At 42.3% G+C, this 22817-nt stretch overlaps 1 long non-coding RNA gene across 1 annotated transcript in view; it reads left to right on the top strand.

Moving 5' to 3' along the window:
- The window catches only part of LOC117979095 (uncharacterized), a 29292-nt gene extending 6852 nt beyond the window's left edge, over window positions 1-22440 (top strand). Inside the window, exon 2 of the long non-coding RNA XR_004669739.2 lies at window positions 22054-22440. This is a non-coding gene — a long non-coding RNA (uncharacterized LOC117979095). The remainder of the gene's footprint in view (window positions 1-22053) is intronic.
- The last annotated feature ends 377 nt before the right edge of the window (window positions 22441-22817 follow it).

The following is a 22817-nucleotide window of genomic DNA, read 5'->3' as shown; positions in this document are numbered from 1 at the left end:
TTTAAATAGTTTGTTTTAGTTCTATCAATAATGTCATTGGTCGTTTAATAGGAACCACATAGCATCTGTAAATTCCTTTGGAAAACATGGCCATTTTAACAATATCGATTCATCCTATCCATGATCATGGAATGTTTTTACATTTGTTTGTGTCATCTCTGATTTATTTGGGCAGTGTTTTGTAATTCTCATTGTAGAGATCTTTTACCTTCCAGATACCTACCAAGTCTTATATGGACTTCTGTACTCTGGCCCAGCTGTCTTTCTGGCCTCATTTACCACCATTCAACTCAATTACTGCTTCCATGAGCTACACCAAGCCCTATGCCCTCCTGATTTGGGGAGTCCTTGCCTCTCCTATATCCTCTATCTTAAAGGCTCTTCCTTCAGATATTCATGTGGCTCATGTACTGATTTTGTTTAGGTCTGTCCGTCTCATCTGAGAGCTTATCCTTGGCCACCAGGCTAAAATAACACCTTCTTACAATTCCCTATTTCCTTATCCTGTTTGACCTTTTTTCCTAGCTCTTGACATGACAGAACACTATATTTGCATATTTGCTTGTATACTGTTTACTCCGACTCTCTCCTCTCTTCATGAAAGTTCTGTGCAGGAATTTGGTCACTGCTGAATTCTTATGCAATAAACAGTTTTTGAAAAAAATGAAAGAATGATTGAATCTAGATTTGATAGTGTTTCCTAATATTTATATTTTAATTCTATTTGAATCTTGTCTCATGTCAAGGAGCTCCATATGGAGACTCTTCATTTCTTTGCTTGAGGGACTGTTTTCTCCTTTGTTATTTGACTGAGATTCACGTCTATCTGTGATTATACATTATCCTGTATATCAATTTTTATCTTTCATTACTTCCCAACTGGAAGCCACTGATTACATATTTGCCTTGTTTATTTTTACTGCTAAAACTTTGCATGTCTGTGCCCCTACTTGCAAAATCTCTCTGGGACCTCCTTCCCTGTTGAATTTCCTTTCATTACAGATATAAGATAGGCAAGGGGGAGAGGGTTGAATACTTTAGGATAATCTTAAAGTGAGGAATGCCACAGGTCTCTTAATTCTGGTACTCAAATCTAGTCTCTCCCGTAGGATTTTTAACTATGCAAGGCACACCTCTTTATGTGGTAGGTTTTTCTAGAGCAGAAATAACTTTCATTCAATTTGTATTTTGGAGATTTTTTTTCCCATTTGCTTAATATCTTAATGCACATTAGACAGGGAAGGAATAAAAGAACTTCAGGATGGGTCTAACTTTGGACCATAATAGCCTACAAAAACCCCAACATTGTTCCCCTAGATATTGGCAGTGTTCCCCATAAGCCTCATTTTTCTAGAAAGACTGAATAAACTGATCAGATGTTACTCATGTGTGCCCACTATAAATATGCACAACTCTGTAATCCTATCATCACTGCTATTATAATCACCTGTACCTGAAAGTATACCTCCCATCATGGGCCCACTCTTGGGGGAAGTTTTATCTGTTAGGGAGTTCACAAATATTTTAATTATTAGAGGACCTGTCTTCAACTAGGTGTCATATTTGAACAAAGCTGTCATCCAGTAACTGGAAACAAATGTCAATGTAGAATTAATTTGTTTTATAATTAGCATTCAATCTTTGATGTCAAATGGATATAATAATTTAATGGTAATAATTAGACTTTATTGTAATTAGCTTAAAAGTGATTGATACATTCAGAGCCATGCAAATTTGTGGAGAGTTGATTTTTTAAAATCTGTGTATCTTCCTTAGTTGAAAACTACTCTGATGATGTTGATTTTAGCCAAAATATTCTATACATTTAGTGCTAATTCAATACCATTTTCAAGTGTTTAAAATATTGACAAATTGACTTTACTTTCTTCTTGAAGGAAAATTGAAATAATAATGGGCAGAAAATTTTTGGAAAAAAGCTTGGGGGGATATGCCCTACCAGATATCACAGTATACTGCGAAGTAAATGTGGTGGCAATAATATGGTACTGACATAGGAATAGGTAGATAAATGAAAGACAAGAGAAAATTCACAAACAGAGCCTAGTTTATATTAGAGTTTTATATATGATGGAGCTAGCACTTCTAATCAATGGAAAAATGTTGATTTCTTAGTCAATGATCTTGGAAGAATTGGCCTGAGTTAGCAAGAAATCCATTTTACACATTAATAAAGCTCAGCTGGATTAAATATTAAATTTTTCAGAAATCCTATTATGAGAAGAACATTTCCTCTTAATCTTTTCAGTAGAAAAGCTTTTCCTTGCTTGGCACCAAGGCCAGAAACCACAAAGGAAATGAACACAAATTTGACTTCATAAAATCTAGAATTTCTGTATGACAAATTATAACATTCATTCATTCAGTCAACCAATATTTATCATGTATCTACTACCCACAAGGCATAAACTGGAACCATATATAGTTAATATGCCATACAATGAGTTAACATTTTAAAAGCATAAAAAATTCCTACAAGTCAATAGTGAAAAGATGAACAACCCAAGAGAAAATGACCAAAATACATGCAAAGATAATTTATCAAAGTAAAAAAGGCCAATAAACAACTGAAAAAATGTTCCATAGTCAAAGATGTAATTTATAACAATGTATAACTTTTCACTTATTGTCTTGCTAAAGATTTAAAGGATTGATAATATCCACTGTTGATAAGGGTGTAAGCAAACAGGCATTTCAACTTCTGGTTTGAAAATACACATTGCACAGTTTTTAGAGAACAATTTTGCAAGACCTGACATTTAAAATTTACATCACTTTTTACTCAGCAATTCTATTTCTAGAAACAAATCCTAAAGAAATTACTGTTCAAGCGTGCAAGGATTTATGCAAAAGGTGTTTATTTGTAGCAATGTTTTTGCTAACAAAAAATGAAAATCACCTAAACACCTGTTTATAGAGAGTAAACAAATTGTTACATCTATATGATAAAATTCTTTGAAACTGTCTAAAATAAGGTAATTATTTGTGTACCTACATGGAAACATGCCCACAATATATTATATTAAGAAAGTCAGCTTTATAGTATAAAGAGAATGACCTCATTTTAAGAATATGTATGTATAGGCATTCAAAAATATGTATGAATATAGTACTACATAGAAACAGCAAAAAAGTGTTAGTGCTGATTGTCTTTGAAGGATGGAATTCCAGGGCACTTGTATTCACTTCCTTAAATATGTCAGTATCTTTTGGATTTACATAAATAAAGAGCATGCTTTTATAATAAAAAGGAATGTTCTCATTTGAAGAAATTGAAATCATAACACCATAAAAATAATGCATAATGATTATTTAAGAGCACAACTCTCTTCTGCATATATTTTCAATAAGGATTTATAGGATCTCTAGCCCAAATTTTTTTTTTTCTTTTTTCACTGAGAAATTTGCTTTGTCAGTTCCCAGTTATTTTGGTGAGCACTTCCTTAGGGTCAGACACTGAGGGTCACAGAGAGGACTGGGACAAGATGCCTAACTCTAGCGATCTTGACACCTTATAATGTGGTCAATTTGATCTAGTAAGGAAGATCTTTTAGCGGGAAGAGGCCAGTCAATTCAACTGGAATAGAACCTATGGGGTCCTGAAGAAATGTATTTGAAGGAATCCCAGAGATTCATAATAAGAATATTTGCACCAATGAGTCTTGAAGTTAGTTCACTGCCTATCTGTGGCCATATTGGACCAGAAAAATGCCCTTCTTTTACAGAAGGAACCAGAGTTAGGTGCTACTTCCCTGAATGCACTGACTGCCTAGTGGTTCTCTTGGATCTCTATTTCCAGAGCAGCCCTTAAATCCCTACTTCTGGTATCTCTTCATTCTTTGGCTCCTTCGTTCTTTAGAAAGTGAGAGCTTGCCTTGAAAACACCAGACAGCGGCAGGCCAATTCTTTTGGCTGGTAGGAAAGTGCACAATGTATCTGAGCATCAGTTTCTTATAGGGACAAGCTAACTTTGCTTGTGGATAGATTGACAGAGTTCTGCTTCTCAAACTCATGCTACTGATCTCGCTTGTTGTGATTCCCCTGGGCTCAGAAACTCTCCTGCCTCCATCCTCTTATAGAAAAAAAAGTTCATCTGGCTTCCTATGATAAGCAGAGCCTTTCATGCTGGTTTGCCATGGTCTATGATAGAGCTCTGACATTGCTTGTTAAAACTCACAAGGGTGAGAGCACAAACGTGTCAGTCAGCCCTGAGAGACATGATTACACATGGGCTCTTTCCTTTTGGTCTCCCTATATCCTGTGGGGAGGAGGGGGTAAGCCATTCACATAATTCACATCACTGAGTGCACAATACAGAATGTGAAGAGGAAGCAGCAGCTATAGAGATTCAGAGGAAGGAGATATATGTCCTATTAGAGACATAAGAGGCTTAAAGGAGCAGGTAACACATAAGACATGTAGGATTCTAATGAACGGGAGTGATAGAAAAAATGTGGAGAAATGCCCTAGGTATCCCTTTCCTATAGGGATCAGGTGGCCTCTGGGATGGGATGGGAGGCCTACATCGTTGGGGTACTTGAGACTCATGTGTCACCAAAATATACCTGAAAACATATGATTGTTCTGTAAAGCCATTTTGGGGCAGAAGAACACGAGGTATATAGAACCTGAGATGTGTACATCACTGGGGTCTGGAAGATAGGTAGGTTTACGATGGCTCCTTGTCAATGGTAATAAGAAAAGAGAAGCCTGTAGGGTCTTCAGGGACTTTTAATAGAAAATCAGAAACAACAGGGTTGTTGCTCAATAAAGCTGAGATTCTGATTGTATCTTTCCCAACCATGGCTCAAGCATATTTTCTCTCAACCATAGCCTCTTCCTGGAATGCCCTTCATTGTCTCTGTTTATATCCTGCTTATCCTTCAATGCCCTATCAAAGTGCACCTTCACTGAGTCCCTACAGGAGTGATGTTCTCATCCTATGAGCTCCTATAGCTTTTCATACTTCTTTTATGTCTAGCATTATTTATGTACTACCTTGTGGTCACTTGATTATTTCATATGTTCCATGTCCCCCGTATTAGGCCATTCTTGCTTTGCTATAAAGAGACACCCAAGACTGAGTAATTTGTAAGAAAAGAGGTTTAATTGGGTCGTGATTCTGCAGGCTGTACAGGAAGCATAGCAGTAGCATCTGCTTCTAGGGAGGCCTCAGGAAGCTTTTACTGATGGCTGTAGGCAAAGTGAGAGCAGGCACGTCATATGGCCAGGGCAGGTGCAAGAGAGAGTGGAGAGGGGCAGGTGCTGCACTTTGCAACAACCAGATCTCATGAGAACTCACTCACTCTGGTGAGGACAGCACCAAGACATTCATGAGGGATCTGCCCCCACAACCCAAACACCTTCCACCGGGCCCCATCTCCAACATTGGGGAACACATTTCAACATGAGATTTGGAGGGGACATCCAAACTGTATCATCTCCTAATAGAATGTAAGCTCTGTGGTCCCATCACTTAGGAAGCACCATGCTGAAAATAAATTAATTGTGCAATTTGTTGAGTAAGTAATGAATGAATATTTAGATAGATTTTTGTCAAGATCAGTGGTTACATTTCTACTTCTTAAGGGTGTTTTGGAAATTTAGGGGGGCCACTTTGGTTATCACAATGATTGGAAGGGGGTCACTGACATTTGCTGGACATGAATCAGATATGCTAGATACCCTGCAGTATGTGATACGGTCCTGCACATTGAATAATCCCATGGCTCACCTGATTTTCAAATAATCCTTCACATATTCAGGTAGATGTAAAACATATCCATAATTATTTGAGCCTAGAAACAAACTCCAGTCTACATATAAACACAAAGTTTATTTTGCACTATTTTACTAGACACTGAATTTTCCAGGAATGTGAGCATTATGTAAATTGAGAGAAAATTCTGTTCTGTTTTGTTTGAAATTTTAGCAAGTGTTGTTCACCATTTTGGAACATTCCATCACCGAGAGCAGTGCTACTGATAATAAATGCAGTATGCCTGTATTTGTAGAGGTTTCTTTCAGGGGAAGCCATCTAACTGCTTTATGTGTTCTTGAGTAGGCATTAACTTACTAAAATACATGTTATTTTATTATAAATTACATTATTTCTGTTTTCTTTTATATTATCATTAGGATATTTTACTATTTTAAAATTGTGCATAGGAAAGTTATACTGAATTTCGTTTTACGATTGTAAACGACAGTTAGGTCTGATAAGTTTGAAAACTGCTGATCCAGATTATCAGGTTTCTATCTATTAACCATGGGGCACTTGGGTGCCCTTCTGCAATTCGAGAAATGTGGGTTAAAGTATTCTCAATGAAAATAAACCCAATTCACACCAACAGCCTCAAATAAAAGTTGACATTTCAACATGGCTGGATGGCTCTCTGAGGAGTTGTTTGCAGTATAATTGTTGAAAGTCACATGATGAATTGAAAATTTTCCAAAATGTTAAAAGATGACCAAAACATTTAACCCAACCTCAGTCCATCCTTTAAGCCCTCCCCACTCTCATTTTCGGGACTGGCCTTATGATTCTTGCAGGACTGGCATGCTTGTCACCTATTAGGAGAGTGGTTCTCACACTTCAGCCAGTATCAGAATCAATGGAAGGCTAATTAAAATATAGATTATTGGGCTGTGTCCCCAGAGTTTCTGATTCAGTATGTCTGAGGTTGAGCTTAAGCTTTTTAATTTTAACAAGTTCTCTGATGATGCTGATGCTGGCAGTCAGGGGCGCACACATTTGAAAACCACGTAGTAGATGCTAGAAATGAATATTTTCCCCTGCCTTGCTCCAATATGGTTTTAAGCCAGGGGATATACTGTTGAAAGGAGAAAAAAAAAAAAGAGAGAAACATGGAACCAGCAATGAGTCTAAAACAAATATGTGAATCCTAGAATCTCATATATTTGCTGTGGGGATTTGGGTGAGCTGTTTTTTATTTGTTTGTTTGTTTTGAGATGGAGTCACGCTCTGTCACCCAGGCTGGAGTGCAGTGGCGCGATCTCGGCTCACTGCAACCTCTGCCTCCCGGGGTTCAGGCAGTTCCCCTGCCTCAGCCTCCCAACTAGCTGGGCCTACAGGCGCATGCCACCATGCCCAGTTAATTTTTTGTATTTTTAGTAGAAACGAGGTTTCACCGTGTTAGCCAGGATGGTCTTGATCTCATGACCTTGTGATCAGCCCGACTCGGCCTCCCAAAGTGCTGGGATTATAGGCGTGAGTCACCGCACCCGGCCAGTTTTTTTTTTAAGTCTCTACTTCCAGACTTAGTGCATGTTTCTATAAAAATTTCCTAAAGCACTGGAAAAGAACCACTAGCTTATTAAAAACTTCTGCATGGGACAGTGTTCCCATGGCCAGCCTGTGGAGCGCAAATATGGTGGTTCATTATAACATCATTTTAAAAGTTAAATACACACACATATGCACATACATGTGCAAACTCATGTGCAACAGATTGAGTCGTGTACTTCAGGTTGGACAATTGTGTCAGAGCCATTTAATTTTAAGTAAATGACTTTAATTAGAAGCCCCTCCACCATTTTAACTTCCTCTGTTAATGTGGTTCATTTTTTCCCTAGTGGATACTTAACTACAAAACAAACTGATGGGCAGTGGAGGGGATCGCCAGCTCAAACCTTCTTCCCAAAGAAGCAAGACAGAATTCCATGTTATTTATTTTCCTTTTAAAAATCAAGTCTAATAGTCACAGTGAATCCTTTACACACGACCAAGCTATTCTTCGTTTCTTATTGTCTCCTACAGTGTTTGTTTTAATGTTCTTTCATGTGTAAAATTTTCCAGAAAATTTAGTACTTAATATTCTGGTGGTGTCCAGTACAAGTTTTGTTTCCCCACTGAGACGGTAAGTGATTCAAGGGCAAAGTCTGTGCCTTACACCATTTCTTTGTCTTCCAGTGTGGAGCCCACACTACTGCTAGATAGAGCCATAGCTCTTCATGTGGGGTAGGGGTGAGACAATGCATCAGAATCACACTGGGAGCTTTTGAAAACTGCACACACCAGTTGTAACCCACAGAAAGGCCCACAGTAATTCTTAAGATACTGGATTTTGAAAAGGCAGCTTACAATTAACACTGGAAATATAAATATGACTAAAAATCAAAAGGGAAGAAAGTAAACTGCCAACGTATGTACATGGTATAATATGTTATGTAGAAAACCCTTTGAAATTATCAGATGAACAATTAGAACTAATAAGACAGATCCACGGTGTTCCTAGATATGAGAACAATTTACAGAAATCAATAACCTTCCTCTGCAATAGTCAACTGGAAAATAACACTAGAAAATAAGATACTGATAATGGGCATAAATATACAAAACACCCAGAAATTAACCTAATGAAGAATTGCAGAAGTCCTTTAGAGAATATATTTAAAACAATATTAAGGGACGTAAAAAATCTGGATAAATGGAGAGAGTCATGTTCAGGGATGGGAATGACTTGACATTAGATATAAGTCAAATCTCCCCAAATTAATCCATGAGTCCTCAATCAGTATTCAATTTAGATTCTTTGACGATTTTGACAGACTTCCAAAAACTTATGTTAGGTTTATAAATAAGTCAGCTTCAAAAAGTGGAGCAAAGAGAAAGAGAAACAGAATAGAAGACTCATAAACCAATGCTTGTAAATATGGGAACTTGGTCTATGATAAAGACAGCACCACACAATTAATAGGTAAGTGATGAAGTATTTTGTAGTCAATAATGGGGACACTGGCTTACCTATTTGGTGGAAAAAAAGATGAACTCCTACATTAAAATCATATAAAATGTTTGTGTCATTTACTTATTGAATACCCTATAATATGCCAAACACTTCCCTAGATTTGGAGGAAATAGGAGTGAGCAAAGCAGACAAAGACCCTGCTGTCCTGCAGCTTTCATGCTGATTGGGTTCTGTGGACAGTTAACATACGCTTACACAATATATTTATGTGCACACACATAGTACTTCGGTTTTCCCAGGTCAAGGTGCTATAAAGAAAACAAAATCAAGATAAAAGAATAGGGTGAGATGATCTTTTAAATAAGGAAGGCCTATCTGAGAAGGTGACAATTAGGCGGAAACGTTAACAAAAAGAAGCAGGATGTGAAGCAACCTGGGAAAAGGGCATTCTGGGTGGAAAAAGCAAGTGACTGGACAGGCCCTTTGACAGGGAGGAGCTTGCTTGGCTCTTTGAGGAACAGCACAGAGGCCAGTGGGGTGAAGCCAAATGAATGAGCAAGTGGGAGTGCATCAGGAGAGCAGTGGGTGAGGGCTGCATGGTTGAGACTGGGAGCTGGAGAGTGAGCTGGAGGAAGGTGAGGGATTAAGAAAATCCAGGAGTGGAGACATAAGGTTTCTCTAAATGTGAGGGTATGGGAGTGACACATCTAACTCCCCTTCAGGAAGGCTGTTAGATTCCAGTTGACAGGTGGTAATTCCCATGCATGCCTTGGACTGATATATATATCAGAGATTCCATAGGATTGCATAAAAATGCATTTATTTTTCTCATCAAAATTGCCTTTTGGTTCACAGAGAGCTATCCCTGAATGGACTTCCAGGAGTTCTTTCTTTCATTCTTTTTACACCCATTGTCTATGGTGCAAGCATCCTGGCTTTTAGCGGGCTCTGGGACAAGGAAACAATATACTACCTGCTTCTTGGAAGGGCAGGAATAGAGCCACGCCATCCAGGCTTAGAGCTCTTTGAAGTCTGTAAAATTTCGCTTATTATACTAAATGCCACACTAAGCATAATTTTCATCTTTCACTATGCTGAAAGATACCCTTCCCAGATAGGATAGAGGCAGGAATAAAAGCAGTGAAGAGGATTTGAAACTGTCCTTCTACCTTCCTTCCCACTGAAAAATTCACCAGGGGAAGATGACTCATAGTTCCCCATGGAAATGCAGAGAGAGAATACGGGGCAACACTCTGGTCCACATACGAGGCAATCTCTGTCACATCCAGAGGGATTTTCCATTGGGCTAGATATGGTGAGTGCCACCAAGCATGGGGAGAGCTTGGCATACAAAAGAGAGAATCAAAAGGCAGGTCCTCGCAGCAGGCACTGGGACATCTGTATCCTCAAGTGTTCAGGAAGGCTGGTTAATTACTACAATCTTGTGTCAACAGTTGCCTTGGAGACTAGCAGCAATCACAACATGTTTGCTTTCCCAAGGAAGTGGTATCATAGGGAAATGAAAGAGGGATGCCAATTATTTTATTTGCATATTAAAGAAAAGAATTACCCCAGAATTGGAAAGCTTGGGGGCTTTTCAGTAAGATATAGAAATACATTGTTTTCCATCTGGTGTCTTGTGCACCAACCATGCTCACTGCTCACTGTCTGTCATGCTGGCCTATCCTTTTGTGTCTCTTGGCTTTTGTGTATATGAAACCTTTGCCTTTGGTTGTTTATACTTTGCTTGGAACAGAAACAGTCACAATAAAGAAGTATAGAGGGAGAGATCTTAAAATCGGGTGCTTGGGAGACTATATTGCTGCTCTGGTCACACTAAAGTGGGTAGAGAGAGGTGGTTCTAAAAAGTAGTTGAATGTCCTTGGGCACCCAGTGGTGAGGCCCTGGAGCAAAATAGGGGAAATTTTGACTGATTCCCTTAATGCCCTCCCCATCCTAAAAACGTGGATTTCAAGGCTCAGCCTTAGGCCTGGAAAAGGCCAATTTGGGATTGGTCAGACTTGAGCACCTCGCAAACAGCTATCACAAGCCAAGTCACTGTTGCCCGGAAAGGAAATTAGCATTTATCACATTTCAGTGAAAATGATGTGGCCCAGTTAAGTTAGATTTCCTTTCATTTACAATAGACTTAAAATCCTATTTAGCTATAATCCAGCCATTGTAAAATTGGTTACAAGGATCCTAATTTTCTGAGATATTGAAGCCTCCCATTCTATCACAGCATCTTGATTTTATCCATTTTCATCCATCGTTAAATTTCTTATGGCTGAGAATGCCAGAGGCGACCTACCTTTCCAATCCGCTGCTGCATTCAGCAGTAACTGGATTGAGACTGGAAACATTTATTTTATTCAATGCCTTATCTGTTCTTTTCCACTGTTTTAAACACTACTGAGGGTCAGACTGAAAATCCTTCTCTGATTCTAACTGTAATCAAGCGGGAAATGGTTTTATTTTATTTTAAACTAATATGGAGCCTAAGAAGAAAGAATCATTTCATACAGTGGCATTGAATGTCCCATTCCGCCATTGCTTAAAATGTACAGTTTGCATATCTTATCATCAGGCCCACATTTACATGACCTTTAACATTGAAAATTTATCTGACCTTTTTCCCCATTTAAATTGATGTGTTTCTCATTTGGGAGCCTGTTAAAACCTTACCACCTTTAGGGGTCTACAATCACAAGTGATCTCTCTTCTTCATGTGAATTCCTGCTGCTCTGAATGTCTGTGTCACCTGTGCAATCTATCCATCCACAGCATGATGGATCCTTAGCTTACTTCTGTGTGAGTCTTGCCTCCCATACTAAGTGGGCACTTTGTGGAGGCTCACTATGGCTCAAGCTGCTCCATCTGTTTCACCTAGATGATGGAGAACACCTGCTGATGGATACAGTCCAACAGGAGGAAGCCTTGTGTGTGCAAGAGTCTGGACTTTTCTGAGTTTCTGGCATTAAGTTCTTGAACATGTTAGTTAGAGACTCCTACGAGGAACTTCTTGCTCCTCAGTCCCTCCAGTTCCCTCTAGGCCTTAATGCCTTCCAGAGAGATTGCAATGGGCTCAGCCACTCCAGATATGAAGTACAATGTGGTCTGGGAGGTGCGGATGGCTGAGAAGGTGTGGAGGTGGGCGATGATAGAGTGGGAGCTGCTGTGTCTTATAGTCTGTACTGAGCTCACTGTTTTCCCAGGCCTGCAGTTTCCTTCCCTGTAGACCAGGGTTTGACTCTGCCTTGAACACTCTTCCTCCTTTCTGCCCTCCCTGCATAGTGGCCACTTACAGCTTTCCTCTGGAGCCATCTGCAAAGAGATGGGAAAGACAGGACTGGAGCATTTTCTAGAGAATGTGGGTTGCTCTGATTCAGAGAAGGAGACAGGACAGGAGGCAGTGCTAGTGATCCTGACCTTGGTGCTCAAACTTATAGTGACTTAGGGAGGTGGCGTGCCACCTAGGCACAGTTCTGCCCCCAGCCATGCATCAGTGAGTAAAGGCTGACTCAACATATACCTTCAGCCTGCTCTGTTGGAGGCATGAGAGCTTAGGGCATGGAGACTTGTCCCCTATGGCCCCTGCATTTGAGTTGCTGAACCTTCTACCTAGGAGGACTGAACTTAAGCCCAGTGCTGGCCTTCATATCTCCTAAGACACATGAGCTTTGAGCCCCAACACTCAAAGAAGAGGAAATCTCTGTGGCATTCCAGTGTGTAGAATGAGGACACAGGAGGATCAGAGAAGGCTTCTAGGTAAAATGGAACTTTATTTTTTAATGGACTTTGAAAATGTCCCTCCTATTAGCCAGAATGTACAAAAGCTGAAAATTTTCTTTCTTTGAGAAGGTGGAGGGAAGGATGATACCAATACAGTGTGGCATGAACTACACTGTGGAGGGCAGGAGATGCTGTGTGAGCTCCAGGCAGGCTCTTCATCAGCTGGGGGGCTTCCTGGGGCTGAAGAGACAGAAAGCATGGAAAAGAATGACAAGGCACTTTTCCTATTCAAACTTATTAAGAATTCTAGCCAGTGTGCTCACAGAAAGAATGGCTCACTGTTTGAGAAAGTTTGGGTCAAGCGTTTTTTTCTCTTTTGTTTTGTTTTCCAAAGTCAAATAGGCCTCTGATGATGATTTTCTAAAGAAGGGAACTTCTGGGGCTCTCCCTGGCCTTAATCACACTTTATCGTAGAAAGTACATGGACGGAGGAGCTAAATAGCAGCCTCGGCTGCCCCCCATTGCTTCCCCAGTTCCATGGGTGCTGGACAACTGTGATTGAAGCCTTTTGCCAAGGAGGCCTTCATGCGGGGACCATAGCTCCCTTCTTTCCCCTTGTCCATGCCTTTCATTCTAAATGGCACACAGGGTGTGGAAAGAGCTGGGAAGAGGGAGCCCTCCTCTGGACACAGGCTTGACCTGACCTGGGCTCTGGCTCACCTTTTGTTCTCCTTTGCCCACTGAGGAGCTCTTGGGTTCTTTTCAGGAAACCTGTCATTTCTCCTTCCATCAGCAACCAGCCCCATTCCTCAACATTGGCTTAAAAAGCGGTGCCAGCAGGCTCAGCACCAGAGGGCAGAGAAAGTGGCCTCAGGACCACTTTATTGCTCCAGCTAGCCCTGGGGGTTCCCTATCTGAGGAACACTGAGACTCTGTGTATGATGGATGTGGAGTCCCTTCTGAATAATCTGATAGGACTGGAGAAGAGAGAGAGTTCAGGCTCCATCTGACCTCATCACTCAAAATCACCTGTCTTCTAAGCCCCCTATTCCTAGAGGAGTCGGCTCCCCAAGCTTTGAGGAGTAAGGACAAGCTGGCCAGGAAACCCTGGTGTAGCCGAGGAAAGTGGCAGTGTGTGCCCCCTCCCCCTGCTTGATGGCAGTACAACTGAGCAACTCCTACTGCATAGTTGTGTGGACCCAAGTAACTGTGTGCTGTCAGCAGAGGGTGACCGTCCCCTCTCTCCTGGACTACTATGGAGCAGCCTGTTGGCAAGGGGTCCAGGGAAGCCATACTACACCACTAAGGAGAAAGGAGCTCACGGTCAGACCCAAGAGAGAATTTCTCTTTTTATGACACAGACTTTCCTCCTTTGACTTTTTGCCACTGAGCTTTGCTGTAGCTCAGAGATATTCTAAAGATGGGCCATCGGAGATAAAGGTAACAGCTGAAGTCATAGGTCAAGAGCTCCTGTGTGTGCTTCACCAGGGGCACCAAAATCTTAGCTCTGCACAAAGCTCTCTTCCTCAATTTTCACTGAACCCTCTGTCAGCTTATATGGCAACAACTTAACAAATGGTGAAACTGAGACCCCAGAATTGGGATTAACAACTTGGATGTTGTTTAAAAGAAGAGCTGGTGTTCAGCCACGTGACCTCTGTCCCATTCATCTTTATACCTTTGCCTCTGGAAGGCCTCATGCTCTGTAGCCATAAGAAAATGATCTTACTTCTTTGAACTTCATCTGCAAAGTGGGGTGACCCTTCACAGGGTCTTCAGAGGAGTAGATCAAAATACAATATTTTGCATGGTGCCTGGCACACGGCAAGCCCTTCAGAAAATGGCAGATATTAATGTAAGGCTTTGATCATGAGGATTAGATGACTCTGGCTGCTCCTTGGGGCTGAGAAACCACAGCCTCTAAGGATAGTGGAGGAGAGCCCATAGGAAGGTCTGGCCCCGTGATATTTGACGTTATTATCCTACCGTCTCTGGTGGCCAGAGTTGCTACAAAGATGATTCACCTTAGTCCAGCGCAAAGGCTGCCTGAGCTTCTGGTTTGTATTCTACTGGGGCCTGGAACAAAGCCAGGAAGACACAATGAAGGATGTTTCCCTTTGTGTCCACAGCTGCTTCCTGGTTACAATGGGCCATTGTTGTGCTAGGCCACAATGGAAGGGAAGTGGAACTGATTGGCTGATGATTCTGTCTCATGTCTTGGGCCTCAGAGGCTCTGCTCTGTCAAGGGCATCTGAGGTTTTAGGAACTTGTCTCAAACAGTAAGTTAGTTATTACCGACTGGTAGATGGATTATTGATCTTAACTCATTTCTCCTTTCCTGTAGTAGAATGATATATTCATGGGCTTTTCATGTGACTTTGGAATACCTCCCACTGGAACAGGAATATATATCCTGTTGATGGCGGTCATGGCTTTAACCATGGATGTTAGGATACATGATATAAGCAGAGGCTTTCAATATGCTTTGGTTATTTGGCTTGGCCTCTTGCATTTCTGCGTCTGCCATACGAAAAACATGCCTTGGCTGATTTCTGGTCCATGGAATGAGGAGACATATGGAGCACACCTGAACTCAATTCTTAGTTCAGATCCAAGCCTTGCTGAGCCCAGTTGAGATCAGCTAAATCCTAGCCTATCTGCAGATCCGTGAGGGAGAAAAATGAATGTTTATTGTTGTAAGCCCAATGAGATCTGGGGATTGTTTGCCATGCCTCATTATTTTGAAGCAATAGCTGATGAATGCACTGACACACGGACTCTCTACTAGAGAAGGGATCAGCAGGAGAATCTGATGGCTCCAGGCTGGCCGATGTAAGTCCCTTGGAGAGGGACCCAGACTTTTCTGGACCAGGATGGCTGAGATTACCTTTTCCTCAAGAGGAGACTATAGAGAGCCCCGGCTGGGCATGGCTTATCCCCTTTTGTGCTCCCAACACCCAACCTGGTGCCCTACTCTGAGTATGTAAATGATAAATGTATGTTAAATCTTATTGAAATGAAGTGAAACATAGCCAGGCTGAAGAGGCTTGATTTCCCAAATTAGGGCTTTCTGTAGGAGCATCCAAGATGCAAATCAGAGAAGAGTCTGTGAAAAGGGCAGGCCTAGTCCTTCCAGGGGAAGGCCAATGCCCGGAGAACTTTTAGAAATGTCCCGAACCCATGAACATCGTTGTAGCTTTTGCTCTCTGAGGGTTGCTACAGAATATGCCTAGAAATATATCATTTTCTGGCTCAATTTGTCCAGACTGCTCTAACAGAAAAACAGAATAACATGGACTAGGTGGCTTAAACAACAGAAATGTATTTCTCACAGTTCGGAGATTGGAAAGTTTGAGATCAGGGCACTAGTATGGTCAGGTTCTGGTGAGGGCCCTCTTCCCGGTTTGCAGAGGACTTTTCTCTGGCTCTTCCCTTACATGGTGGAGAGCAGAGAGAAACAGGGAGAAAATAAACTCTCTTTTATCTCTTCTAAGGGTTACTTATCCCATACATGAGGACACCAACCTCAGGACCTAATCGCCTCTCAAAGACCCCACCTTCTAATTCCATCACACTTGGGATTAGGTTTCCTCATAGGAATTTTGGAGGTGGAGAATACAAATATTCAGATCATAGCAATTTCCTGTCTAGAAACAACTCTTGATCATGCCATTAAATGTCTGCCTCCTTCCTTTTTCTGTACTCCCTTCCCGACTTCCCTCAGAAGACAGCAGACCCCACTGTGATGTTTCATCCCAGCAAAGGCTGGCTGTCAGCTGATCTTTATTTACCTTATTCCATAAGAATGTGAGAAATAAACCTTCTCAGAGACAGTTGTGTTTTTAAAGGAGATTCCCAGAGTTGAAAAAATCTTCTCTTGGCAAATAAATGACTCACTGATGATAGAGTATCAAACACTATGTTAGACTGTCACTATTTTCTGGTAGAAAGTTCTGTGTGCTCCCCTACCCTTCCACCCCACTCCCCCTGTAGAGGTTCCCTAAATCCTCCTGTATTAGTGCAAAGCTTGCTCATTTGCTTCTGTCACTTCTTTTCCTCTGTGATTTGGATGAGGCAGAGAGGTAGGCAATGAATTGTACAAGCTGATTCTATTTAGAATTACTGGGGGCCTCGGGGCACATGCTTGTAAGAGTGCCTGTTTGCCCTGACACTGCACTGTTGGAAAGTAAGAGGATACCCTGGGACTTCTCCAGGGGGTGGGACTCCAGAGCCTGCTTTCTGCTGCCTCATTAAGCCAGCCAGTCCTGATGCCTAAATGCACATCACTCCATCCTCTTCCTTTAGCCACCTCCTCAAGGGAGTGGGCATTTCAGGTTACTGTTTCCAGGGGAAGGCTGACTAAAATTAATGAAGGCTTGTCATTTTGGAATAGCTGGGTTACTTTCTGATAGCTGCAAGAAAGCAGCAGAAGACTGGGAATGTCAGGTGGCAGGGGCCTAAGACTTGGTGTCCGAGGGCTGGAACCTCAGTGTTCTCATCTGGGAATTACAGAAAATAAAAATTTGTCTCACAGGATTGTTGTGAGGCTCCAGTGAGATGGAGTGTGTGAAACCCCTCTGAGTGACAGAATTCTGTAGAGATATGAGTTGTTAACAGATTGATTATAGTGATGAATATGGTGTATTAAATAAGTGATGAAGTTTACTTCATCTTCCTCCTGCCAGATCTGTAGTGTCATGAGGCAAAGTGCCAGCCAAGCAGGGACGCTCTGGCATCAGACAGCTTGGGTTCTAATCCTGGCTCCACCACCCACTAGCTGTGTGATCTTGGGAAAGTGACTTCATCTCTCTGTGCGTAAGTGTCTCCATCTGTAGAATGGGGAAAATAGTAGTACCTACTTTCTATGGTGGTTTTCAGGTTTAAGTGAGTTAATACCTAAAAAGTATTTAAACAGTGCATGGCACACACATGCTTTCAAAAGATGTCTGCTATTTTGTTTTAACTTCTTATTTTAAAATAACCATAGATTTGCAGGAAATTGCAAAGACATGCATGGGAATGTCCCCTGCATTCTTCACCCAGCCTCCTCCATTCTTGACACTTGGCATAACTGTGATTCCGTATCCATACCAGATAATTAACATTGATATAATCCCCAGTGCTTTTTTAGGTTTCACCAGGTTTGCATGAACTTGTGTGTGTGTGTGTGTGTGTGTGTGTGTGTGTGTGTGTGTCGGGAAGGGGGGAGGGTCCATGAATGACTTCATGTAACCACCACAGTCAAGATACAGAACTAGACTCTCACCATAAGGTTCCCCCATGCTACTCCCTTATAGGCACACCACAAAGCTATTTTTAATGCATTCAAGTAGTTGGGAAACAGAATTCTTTTTAGTACATGTTTACAGCAAGAAATGACTGACACTGAACTTGTGAAAGAGTAATCTTCCTGTCCTTGGTAATAGTCATGGAGAAGCTGAATCTTCTTAATTGGGAATTATTTAAAGTGATAATACAGGAGCGGGAGAGAAGATAGGGTAGGCTGAAATCTGAGGTCCCACCTCTAAGCCTCCATGATTATACAGGAAGTTTCCCTGCAGGAGAGGAGGTTTCATATGGGCCTTGACGAACAAGGAAGCAAAGGGAACAGGGAGAATATACCAGGTGAGCAAAAAGGAGAGTCAGCCCTTCTCTGTTCCCTGACCATGGGGGACAAAGGTATACCTACCTCTTGGGCAGAAGTTTAGTGTTCTCTGAACAAAGTTCTCTGGGCCATTTGGAGCCCAAGCATTAGGCTTCTTTATCTTTATTCTGGATTAAGGAGTTAACCTCTGGGCTGTCCAGTGGTCAAGGTATCTGCCATGAGGCCAACTCTAAAAGACAGGTATCCCTGGTGAAAACAGGCTGCTCGCTCTGTTGGGCTGCCATTCTCTGGATCTTTTCTGTCCCAGTCCATCTCTCCTCGTCAGTCTGCACTGAGGGTGTCCCATAATTATTTCTTCTTGGTTATCCAGACTACTTTCTGAAAAGGAAATACGAGCAGGGTTTATCTCTTCTAGCACCCTCGGTGACATTGTCCTTTCTTTAGAATGCATTCGTTCTTCCTTTTTTTCGGGGGTGGTGGGGGGGTTCCTCGGCAGGTAATTTAAAAGACTAACAAACTTTGGCATAGATCACTTTAAGAGCTAGAGAGCAGGCCTGAATATTAATGAAGCCATCTAGTGATAGAGTTGCTTCCTGATGAAGGAACATATCAAAGAGGTTAGGTCTGTGAGTGTTGCTCTTCAGAGCCCCATCTCCATCATCTAGCTCTTAATTACTTCATTAAAATTCAACAGAGGAGCTGCCCAAATCCAGTAGCGTGCCCAAGGCTTGCTGGGTGATTTCCCTGCCTCTGGCCATACGTGATTTTTAGTTCTTTAGGTCTCCAGAGATAGGAGTCCAGATCTCAGGCAGACAGACCTGCTGTTACTGGCTGTGCTAGCTTCCTGCACTAAGCGCAGCTGCCTGCCTTTTGTACAATTTCTGTGCAACTGGATTTTTGTCCCCCTCTCCCTGGTGCCTGGACACACTGCCTATCTTGTGTCCTTGGGGAAGGAGCTGGCCTGCAAAAGTGTATATTTCAGATTACAGAAGTCTTCTTTGTTAGACTTGCACATACTTTCTGGAACTCTTTTGAAAAGATGGATTGCTTCCTCCCTGCTTCCTAAAACAGCAGCCAGGACACCATTTACCTAGGGTGTCTCATCCCTGGGCCTCAGTTTTCCCATCTGTAAAATGAAGCTGTTACTCCACGTGGTGCCTCCATAGCTCTAAATTCTCTCAATCTTTAGGAGAACCTATTTTCTTGTAGGGCTATAATATAGTGACACCTTCCAGCATGAAACGGTGCCAGTTAACTCTTATCCTAAACTATTCCTGTTGGCTCCTCCTTCTCAATGCTGCTCCTTTTAGTGATACCCATTGTCTGTGGACTTAAAATTACTAACTAGCCCTGGGATCAGGAAAAACATCCTAGGCATCTTTATTTTTAAACTTGATTTTAGGTCACAGGGAAGGACATGAAGGTGGTACTACCTCTTCTTTTTTTTTTTGAGATGGAGTCTCGCTCTGTCGCCCAGTCTGGAGTGCAGTGGCACGATCTCGGCTCACTGCAAGCTCCGCCTCCCGGGTTCACACCATTCTCCTGCCTCAGCCTCCCGAGTAGCTGGGACTGCAGGCGCCCGCCACCACGCCTAGCTAATTTTTTGTATTTTTAGTAGAGACGGGGTTTCACCGTGTTAGCCAGGATGGTCTCGATCTCCTGACCTCGTGATCCACCCGCCTCGGCCTCCCAAAGTGCTGGATACTTCTTATTTAGAGTACAACCTATGGGCTCTTTGACAGCTGTTTTTAGATTCAGAGGCCCTTTTAACGTCTCTGGGTTTGCGTCTGTGCTCCAAGTGGAGCAGATTATTTTAGAATTGCACTGAATCAACAAAAGACAATGCATGTAAATGTGTCTACCACATAGAGGAGGCAACATGTTTGGTGATAAAAGTTATAGAAGTTTCATCTGCCTTTTCTGCCTTCCTGTGTCTGTTTTGCTTTTTTCTGATCATTGTATCTGTTAAAGTTCCTTCCGGGAAGAACAGCAGGAGTTGAGTATCTCCTGGGGTTTTGCCACTGGAGCATCCCAGGAGCCACTGAAATGAGGGGGCCCCTGATGCAGACAGGGAGGTGACAGAGAGCTTGGCACTGAGCCGTGCAGCAAGCAGGCTCAGGCAGAGAATGTGCAGGCAGGAGCCCCCGACAGGAGGCCAGTAAAGAGCACAGGCTTCCGAAGAAGGAAAATTGAGAAGAGCTTGTGCTGAAGAAGTTGGAACCAGTCATGCTAGTGAGCCAGACTAAGATTTATGAAAGACAGTAAAAAAAAAAAAAAAAAAAAAAAATGCAAGTGTGCACCTTCTTCTGAGTACTTCCAAGGTAATTAGAGCCACTGTAAAACACTAGTGCTTTTCCTCTGTATCCCCAGTAAAAGGAGAATCCAGCCCTAGTTGCCTTCCTGGGGGAGGAACTTTTGAATGCAGGAGGTGGAGGTGATATTTCAGGACTTAGCATTTGGCAAACAGTTGGCTCCAGAGCCCAACATTGCTTCTGGCCTCAGGAAAATGCTGGATGGAGAGAGTCTCCAGCATTGGCCAGCATGGCATTACTCAGGGAATTTCCTTGTTTCTTTTCTTTTTCTGTTTGGTGGCCAAACTGTTGGAAGAGGATAATCTTCTCATCTTGTTTCTTTCAGTCCCGAATTTATTCATCACTTTAAATGGTTATAACTCCCCCAGTTTTATTTGAACTCTTCAGCTTTCTTTTTAAAAAGTATTTTGCTTCTTTCTCTGGGCTGGCCCTGTGTCTTTTTGTCTCACTCTATTTCTTGCTGTTTGTTTCCATGTCTCATGGCCCAATTCCATTTTGTATCTCTCTATATTTGCTCATAAAGCTCTGTCTTTAATTGTCTGTCTGTCTTTTTCTTTCCTTTCTCCTGGGTCAGGCAGGAAGTTAAGGCAGACAGACAGCTGGTCCTTTTCTTTATTTGGAATAAAAAATGGCTTTGGTGGCTGATGACAGGCAACTTGGGCTTATATGATCCTGGGAAGCCACAGCAGCAGGACAAGAGGGAGCTTTTCCATCCTGCCTCCAGGTCTCATTTTCACAGGGACAGTTCCTACCAGGAAGGAGCCTTGGAGATGAAGCTGGATTTTCCATCCAGAGTCTTCCGAGGCACTTAGTTCTTCTTTGAGGGGTTCAAGTGGTTCAGCTCCAAGTGTGTGTGGTGGGGAGAGGACCACTCCTAGGTTATCAGCCTTGGGCTAGGTCTGGGAGGGATAGAACTGTAAAGGACACCAGCCCTGTTTCTGAGGACATGGAAAGACTTTCTCCTCAATTTGGCATTTAACACCCTTCATGAGTTGGCCTCAGCCTGTCCCCTACTGTTCCCCTCACACCTTATTCTAGTGTCTGAGTTTCTGGCTGCCTCCATGGTTCTGGTTCTTCCTAATGTGCACTGGTACAAGCTCTGTCCTCTGACACTCTGTCAACTGCGGCAAACTCCTGTTCATCCACTGGTTCCAACTCAGACGCCACCTCCTCTGTGAAGTCTCTCCCAACTCCAGGGAGAGTTACTTACTCTCTTCTGAGTAGATGTTATTGCCTCTATTGTCCTCCCACGGTCTTATAATTGTCTACTTAGGTGTCTGTCTTCCCTCTAGACTGTGACCTCTTTGAAGGCAAGCATGATGCCTTATTTATTATATCCTTAATATCTGGCAACTAGTAAGAGGTTAATGCTTGTGGAATAAGAACTAGGAAAAACAATTTTAGGAGTTATATGATCAACACCAAGCTGTGTGCTGAAACTGTGAGTGCTGTCGGACCTTGGAGAAGAAGGGGAGGGGTTAGCATGGGGTTTGAGGGAGACCAATGCCTCCTTCTGCATGTGTACCCCACACTTGCAATGGAAGGTCAGTGGGACAGAAACAGTGGCATCACCCAGTGCTTGCTGGAGTCCAAAGTGCCCGGTTTGGGGAATGGAAGTTCTAATGTGTTTCTTTTCCTGTGATCTATCTCCCTTGCCAATGCTGCTCCTTGGAAGACCAGGACCAGAGACCATGCTGGGAAGCCTGGCTGCTCTTTGAGGACTGAGATGAACTTAGCAATGCAGAGAAGAACAAAGAGAGGCTTGTGCTCACTGTGTTCCAGAGGGATCACCGTGTTCCCTTTGTTCATTTGAGGACATGAATACAACTATGGTCTTTGGACAAAAGGCATATGCCAGGCAGTATGAATGGTCTCTCTTGTCTGTGCAATTAGTATGTAAGAGCACGTGAACTGGTGCCTGGGACCTCTACCTGTTTTAGTATGATAACACCACAGTAAAGGGCCTGGACTTTGTATGAGCTTGGGAAAATCATGTCACCTCTGCAAGTCTTGGTTTCCCTGGGTGTTAAATGTCAATTTAAGTAAAATGCTATCTACTTTGTTTGTTTTGGAGACTTTTTATGAGAATCTGATAAACTATAGCCTGTGAAAGAGTTTCAAAAGTTGTAAAAGATTGAAGGGTGAGTATACGGTGCATGATCCTTTACAGGGTTCTTGAAAATGCAGTTACTCCAAAGGGCAGTGCTAGCAGAAGCTCATAGCTCATTCTCCTGATTAGAAAACCTTTTTGGGGAAAGGGCTCAGGTTTATTTCTGGTTCTAACATGCTCAGTTTAATGCAACATATTTCAGCTTCTTATGGAATCTCTACCATATGCTAAGCCTGTGCCAGGCAAAAGGGGGTGGTGTGGCATGGAGATTAGTCATAGAGAAGTTCTGTCCCCCAGGATCACCAAAGGACCCATCTGCCTCTGATAGA

Source organism: Pan paniscus, chromosome 12 (assembly GCF_029289425.2).
Source record: "Pan paniscus chromosome 12, NHGRI_mPanPan1-v2.0_pri, whole genome shotgun sequence".
Taxonomy (NCBI): domain Eukaryota; kingdom Metazoa; phylum Chordata; class Mammalia; order Primates; family Hominidae; genus Pan; species Pan paniscus.
The sequence above is the reverse complement of the archived record's forward strand: the minus strand, read 5'-3'. Positions and strand labels throughout refer to the sequence as shown.